Source organism: Capsicum annuum, unplaced genomic scaffold (genome assembly GCF_002878395.1).
Source record: "Capsicum annuum cultivar UCD-10X-F1 unplaced genomic scaffold, UCD10Xv1.1 ctg4249, whole genome shotgun sequence".
In the NCBI taxonomy this organism is placed as follows: domain Eukaryota; kingdom Viridiplantae; phylum Streptophyta; class Magnoliopsida; order Solanales; family Solanaceae; genus Capsicum; species Capsicum annuum.
The window spans coordinates 10,001-16,255 of record NW_025849891.1 but is presented as its reverse complement, the minus strand read 5'-3'; the positions used below and the strand labels follow the sequence as shown (position 1 = coordinate 16,255).

General features: G+C 46.5%; 2 pseudogenes; both read right to left on the bottom strand.

Moving 5' to 3' along the window:
- Positions 1–2,219: 2,219 nt before the first annotated feature.
- On the bottom strand, positions 2,220–5,437 carry LOC124891929 (annotated as a pseudogene).
- Positions 5,438–5,667: 230 nt separating this feature from the next.
- On the bottom strand, positions 5,668–5,825 carry LOC124891930 (annotated as a pseudogene).
- Between the last annotated feature and the right edge of the window lie 430 nt (positions 5,826–6,255).

Genomic DNA, 6,255 nt, shown 5'->3' with positions numbered 1-6,255 from the left:
AGCTTACACTAAAAGAGGCTAGATAATTGAAAAGAGTTATTTTGAAATTTTCAAATCTGAAATTTACTAAAGTAAAAGTTACATGTCGTGGTAAACTTGGAGTTTGCTAGAATAAAAGTTCATAAATTGACATGAACGATTGATACATTCCAAAATGTGCATATCGAGTATTAAACATAGGTTGAAGAAAAGAAAATTCTTCAAGAATTGTTTATGTTGCTTGTTCTCATGACAAGTTGGTTAGACCAACTAATGTTGGGATTTGATCCCTCAAAATCTAAAAAATATAAAAGGTGAATATGGCCTTATTCACCTATCATGTGATCTATGAAGATGCATCGATATAAGATTATAACACCCCGAGTCTTGTACCCTGGATGCTACACGGTGCTTATGACCTCGAAGGACCACAAGCTAACCCATGACTGATATCTGTACTCGAGCACTAAATAATATATTGTAAAATTTACGGAAAACTGGAAGAAACTTGCCATAAGGTTTAATACTTAAATAACACTGATTAAAATATAATAATACCAAAACTAAAACAACTGTCTGAAAATACTCTAGTTTGAAAAAGCCTCTAAACTGTCTGAATAAGGAGTTGATGGGAAAATCCACTAACTAACTCTATTTACTGAAATGGTAATTCTAATGCAATAGTAAAATAAGTAACATCCTCGACTGATGAGGACTCACTGCTAAGTCTACTGCTGTTGGCTGAATCTGATCTACTAAGGGTGCTTGGGATCTTGTGCTTTAAGAAATTATTTTTTTTCAAATATCATTTATTAAAATTCAAAAACTAAGTAAAAATAGAAAAAATATTTATAAAAATATAAAAACATTAGGAAAATATTCCCAGCGCCTGAACTAACCTTAAACCAACAATCGAGTGCATATTTGTACGTATAACGTAACGGTATAAAATATTTAAATTTAAGGATATTAAATAAAAGATTAAAAAAATATAAAAATAACATAGGAAAATTAGAAAAATCGCGCAGAATGAAACAGGTAAGTAACAACCCCAAAATATAAATATTAGAATGAAATAACCTTAAACCAACAATTGAGTGCATATCTGTACGAATAACGTAACGATATAAAATATTTAAATTTAAGGATATTAAATAAAAATTTGAAAAAAAGGCGACGGGACATTAAGAAAACCGTCACAACATATGAGGTAACATTGAAATATATTTAAAATAAATAATTAGAGTGGTTATGTAAAAAAATGAGCATGCAACGGTGAGGAAGATGGATAAACGTCAGGAAAATATTAGGATGATCGAACGTAGTTTTACGCTCTTTTGATTTTGGCACGGTGGTTCCTTGCTGCCATAGAGCCACGGTGCTATGGTGCCTTGGTGCCTTGGTGCCATGGTGCCATGGTTCCTTGGTGCCACGGTGCCTTGGTGCCATGGTGCCAAGGTGCCACGGTGCCTTAGTGCCACGGTGTCATGCTGGCTTGGTGACTTGGTGCCATGGTGCCACGGTGCCTTGGTTCCATGGTGCCATGGTGACATAGAGCCATTGATCCATGGTACCTTTGTGCCATGGTGCCACGGTGCCTTCGTGCCTTCGTGCCACTATGCCATGGTGTCATGGTGCCTTCGTGCCATGGTGCCACGGTGCCTTACTGCCCGGTGCCACGGTGCCTTGCTGCCCGGTGCCATGGTGCCACGGTGTCTTGGTGCCATGGTGCCTTGGTGCCTTTATGCCATGGTGCGTTGGTGCCATGGCGCCTTTGTGCCTTGGTTTCATGGTGCGTTGGTTCCTTGTGCCCATGGTGATTTGGGGGCAATAGTACCGGTGCACGGATACCCAACTTGACAAATACACCACCATGGTAGGCCACTATATGTCCGTCGGCGTTTGTCATTGGACGTGCCTCTAACATTGCACTCGACGGTCACAAAAACCTCTAATTGCGACATGCCTCCATGCACCGACGTTGTTCTCGGCGCATCATTGAGCACTTAAACCGCACTCCGCATCGTGGAAAATCTCTAGTTGCGATGCCGTTGTTTTGTGCGAAAGGCCACTTGATATCATGTACTTAACTATTTGGAATGGAACGCACGCGACACTTGAAAAACAAGAGGCTAACTCGGGTGAGGTGAACTCACAACACTTAGTGGGATTTTTCAAGGACGGATGCACAAACCTACTTTGGAGATAGACGGAAAAATGATTGGATTGGATAGGGAGGGATGAACCAGAGCGACAAAGGGATGAATCTCAGTAGATCGTGGCAGCAAGGCCACTCTTCCACTTACAATACCCCGTCGCATATTTAAGTCATCTGGAAAGGATTTTACCCGCCGCTCGATGGAAATTATACTTCAAGGCGGCTACCGTGACTCTTCTACCGCGGTGGCTTAGCAAACGACACGTGCCCTTGGGGGCTGAGGCCCCTACTGTGGGTCAGCAAGCGGACAGCGGGCACATACGTTGCTTCTAGCCCGAATTCTGACTTAGAGGCGTTCAGTCATAATCCAGCACACGATAGCTTTGCGCCGCTGGGTTTTCAACTAAACGCGCTGACAAATTGTGTGAATCAACGTTTCCTCTCGTACTAGGTTGAATTACTACTGCGACACTGTCATAAGTAGGGTAAAACTACCCTGTCTCACGACGGTCTAAACCCAGCTCACGTTCCCTATTGGTGGGTGAATAGTCCAACACTTGGTGAATTCTGCTTCACAATGATAGGAAGAGCTGATATCGAAGGATGAAAAAGCAACGTCTCTATGAACGTTTGGCTGCAACAGGCCAGTTATCCCTGTGGTAACACTTTTCTGACACCTCTAGATTCGAATTCTGAAGGTCTAAAGGATCGTTAGGCCACCCTTTCACGGTTTGTATTCGTACTGGAAATCAGAATCAAACGATCTTTCACCCTTCTGTTCCACATGATATTTCTATTCTCGTTAAGATCATCTTAGGACACCTGTGTTATCTTTTAATAGATGTGCCACGCCAGCCAAACTCTCCACCTGACAATGTTTTCTACCCGGATTGGCCCGCAGAGCGAGCCTTGGGTCCAAAAAGAGGGGCAGTGCCTCGCTTACGATTCACGGAATAAGTAAAATAACGTTAAAAGTAGTGGTATTTCACTTTCGCCTTTCGGCTTGCACTTATACTAAACCTCTTAAGTCATTTCACAAAGTCGGAGTAGAGTCAAGCTTAAGAGGGTATTCTTTCCCCGCTGATTCTACCAAGCCCGTTCCCTTGGCTGTGGTTTCACTGGATAGTAGACAGGGATAGTGGGAATCTCGTTAATGCATTTATGCGCATCACTAATTAGATGACGAGGAATTTGGCTACCTTAAGAGAGTCATAGTTACTCCCGCCGTTTACCCGCGCTTGGTTGAATTTCTTCACTTTGACATTCAGAGCACTGGAAAGAAATCACAATGTGTGAACATTCGTTGGGACCATCGCAATGCTTTGTTTTAATTAAATAGTCGGATTCCCCTTGTCCGTACCAGTTCTGAGTTGGCTGTTCAACGCGCGGGGAAGGCCCCAAAGGAACCGTTCCCAGTCCGTCCCCCAACCGACACGCGACGACCTGCTCTCGCTGCGGGAGCAGCTCGAGTAGTCCACCAATAGCTGATGGGTTCGGGACTGGGACCCCCGTGCCCAGCCCTCAGTGCCAATCCTTTTCCAGAAGTTACAGATCCATTTTGTCGACTTCCCTTTCCTACATTGTTCCATCGACTAGAGGTTGTTCCCCTTGGAGACCTAATGTGGTTATGAGTACGACCAGGCGTGGACGGCATTCGTTCCTCTTGATTTTCAAGGGCCGCCGGTAGTGCACTGGACAGCACGCGACGTGCGGTGCTCTTCCAGCCCTGGACCCTACCTCCGGCTAAGCCGATTCCAGGGTGGGCAGGCTGTTAAATAGAAAAGATAACTCTTCCCGAGGCTCCCGCCGACTTCTTCAGACTTCCTAATGTTGCCATCGACCACCACATCTCGGTCCAGGAATTTTAACTTGATTCCCTTTCAGAGTACGCACGAAACGCGCTATCTGTCGGGGTTCCCCCGACCCTTAGGATTGACTAATCCATGTGCAAGTGTCGTTCGCATGGAACCTTTCCCCTCTTCGAACTTCAAAGTTGTTGTTTGAATTTTTGCTACTGCCACCAATATCTGCACCGACGGTCGCTTTTCTTGGGCTCGCACCCAAGGTTTTGGAGCGACCGCCGCGCCCTCCTACTCATCGGGGCCTGGAAGTTTCTCCAACGGCTGGGTGTAGGTCGCATGCTTAAGTGACATCCATTTTTGGGGCTAGTTTATTCGGCAGGTGAGTTGTTACACACTCCTTAGCGGATTTTGACTTCCATGACCACCGTCCTGCTGTCTTAATCGACCAACACCCTTTGTGGGATCTAGGTTATCGCACAGTTTGGCACCGTAACCCGGCTTCCGGTTCATCCCGTATCGCCTATTCTGCTTACCAAAAATGGCCTACTTGGATCTCTTGATTCCATGGAATGGCTCGATAAAGCAACCATAGGCCCTACACCCAAGTCAGATGAACGATTTGCACGTCAGTATTACTTCGGGCCTCCACTAGAGTTTCCTCTGGCTTCACCCCACTCAGGCATAGTTCACCATCTTTCGGGTCTCGATAGGTACGCTCACACTCGAACCCTTCTCAGAAGATCAAGGTCGGTCGGTGGTGCACCCCTCGGGAGGATACCACCAATCATCTTCCTTACGCCTTACGGGTTTACTCGCCCGTTGACTCACACACATGTCAAACTCCTTGGTCCGTTTTTGAAGACGGGTCGAATGGGGAGCCAACATGCTAGCATCCGTATCGCACAGATGCTGAAGCACGCTGGAGCCCCGCGCTGCCTGCCACAATTGAGGAGACAGCGTTATCTAAAGCCCGGGCTTTGGCCGCCCCCCAATCCATGCTGGTCCACGCCCAGAGTCGATCGGCGGACCGGCTCGTCGCCATTCCACATCCGACCAGGCGCATCGCCGACCCTCATCCTCTTCCCTCCCAATAATTTCAAGCACTCTTTGACTCTTTTTTCAAAGTCCTTTTCATCTTTCCCTTGCGGTACTTGTTTCCTATTGGTCTGTCGTTCGTATTTAGCCTTGGACGGAATTCACCACCTGATTTGGACTGCATTCCCAAAAAACTGACTCGTAGACAGTGCCTCGTGGTGCAACAGGGTCCAGGCATAATGGGTCTCTCACCCTCTCTGGCACTTCCCTCCAGGGGACTTGGGCCCGGTCTACCGCTGAAGATGCTTCTCCAAACTACAAGTCGGACGATGGAGCCACCCGATTCTAAGGCTGGGCTGTTCCCTGTTCGCTTGCTGTTACTAAGGGAATCCTTGTAAGTTTCTTTTCCTCTGCTTATTGATATGCTTAAACTCCGCCGGTAATCTCGCCTGACCTGGGGTTGCGGTCGGAGTTCCTAAGCGCGAAAGGGTCCTGGAGTCCAGACGCGCGAAGGGCTATAACCGCGACAACAAATAGAGTTAAGATACAACCACTATTTGCTGCGACGTCCGTCGAAGTGGACTCACATTTAGGCCAGCCGCGAGCTCGAGGTGCATGGGAGGCCAGTATCCACCCCATGACAACAACGAGCCCCGTGATTGAGGCGAGATGCGAGGGGGGCAATGCGATGCGTGACGTCTAGGAAGACGTGCCCTCGGCCTAATGGTTTTGGGCTCAACTTGAGTTCAAATATTTTCTATGGTTCACGGGATTCTGTAATTCACACCAAGTATCGTATTTTTCTACGTTTTACATCGATGCGAGAGCTGAGATATCTATTGGCGAGAGTCATTTTTATTTACAAAAGAAGCATAGGTCCTCCCGATGTACGTCGTGGACGGGGCGCGAGGACTCCCCATTTGTTAAAAACGTTCGCGGGTCGTTCTGTTGTGTAGGTTTGAACAATGATCCTTCTGCAGGTTCACCTATGGAAACCTAATTACGAATTCTCTTTCCTCTAAATGATAAGGTTTAATGGACTTCTCGCGACATCGCGGGCAACAAACCGCCTACGTCGCCGCGATCTGAACATTTCATTGGATCATTCAATCGGTAGGAGCGATGGGCGGTGTGTACAAAGGGCAGGGACATTGTCAACATGAGCTGATGACTCGCGCTTACTAGGAATTCCTCGTTGAAGACAAACAATTGCAATGATCTATCCCCATCACGATGAAATTTCAAAGATTACCCAAGCCTATCGGCCAAGGCTATAAACTC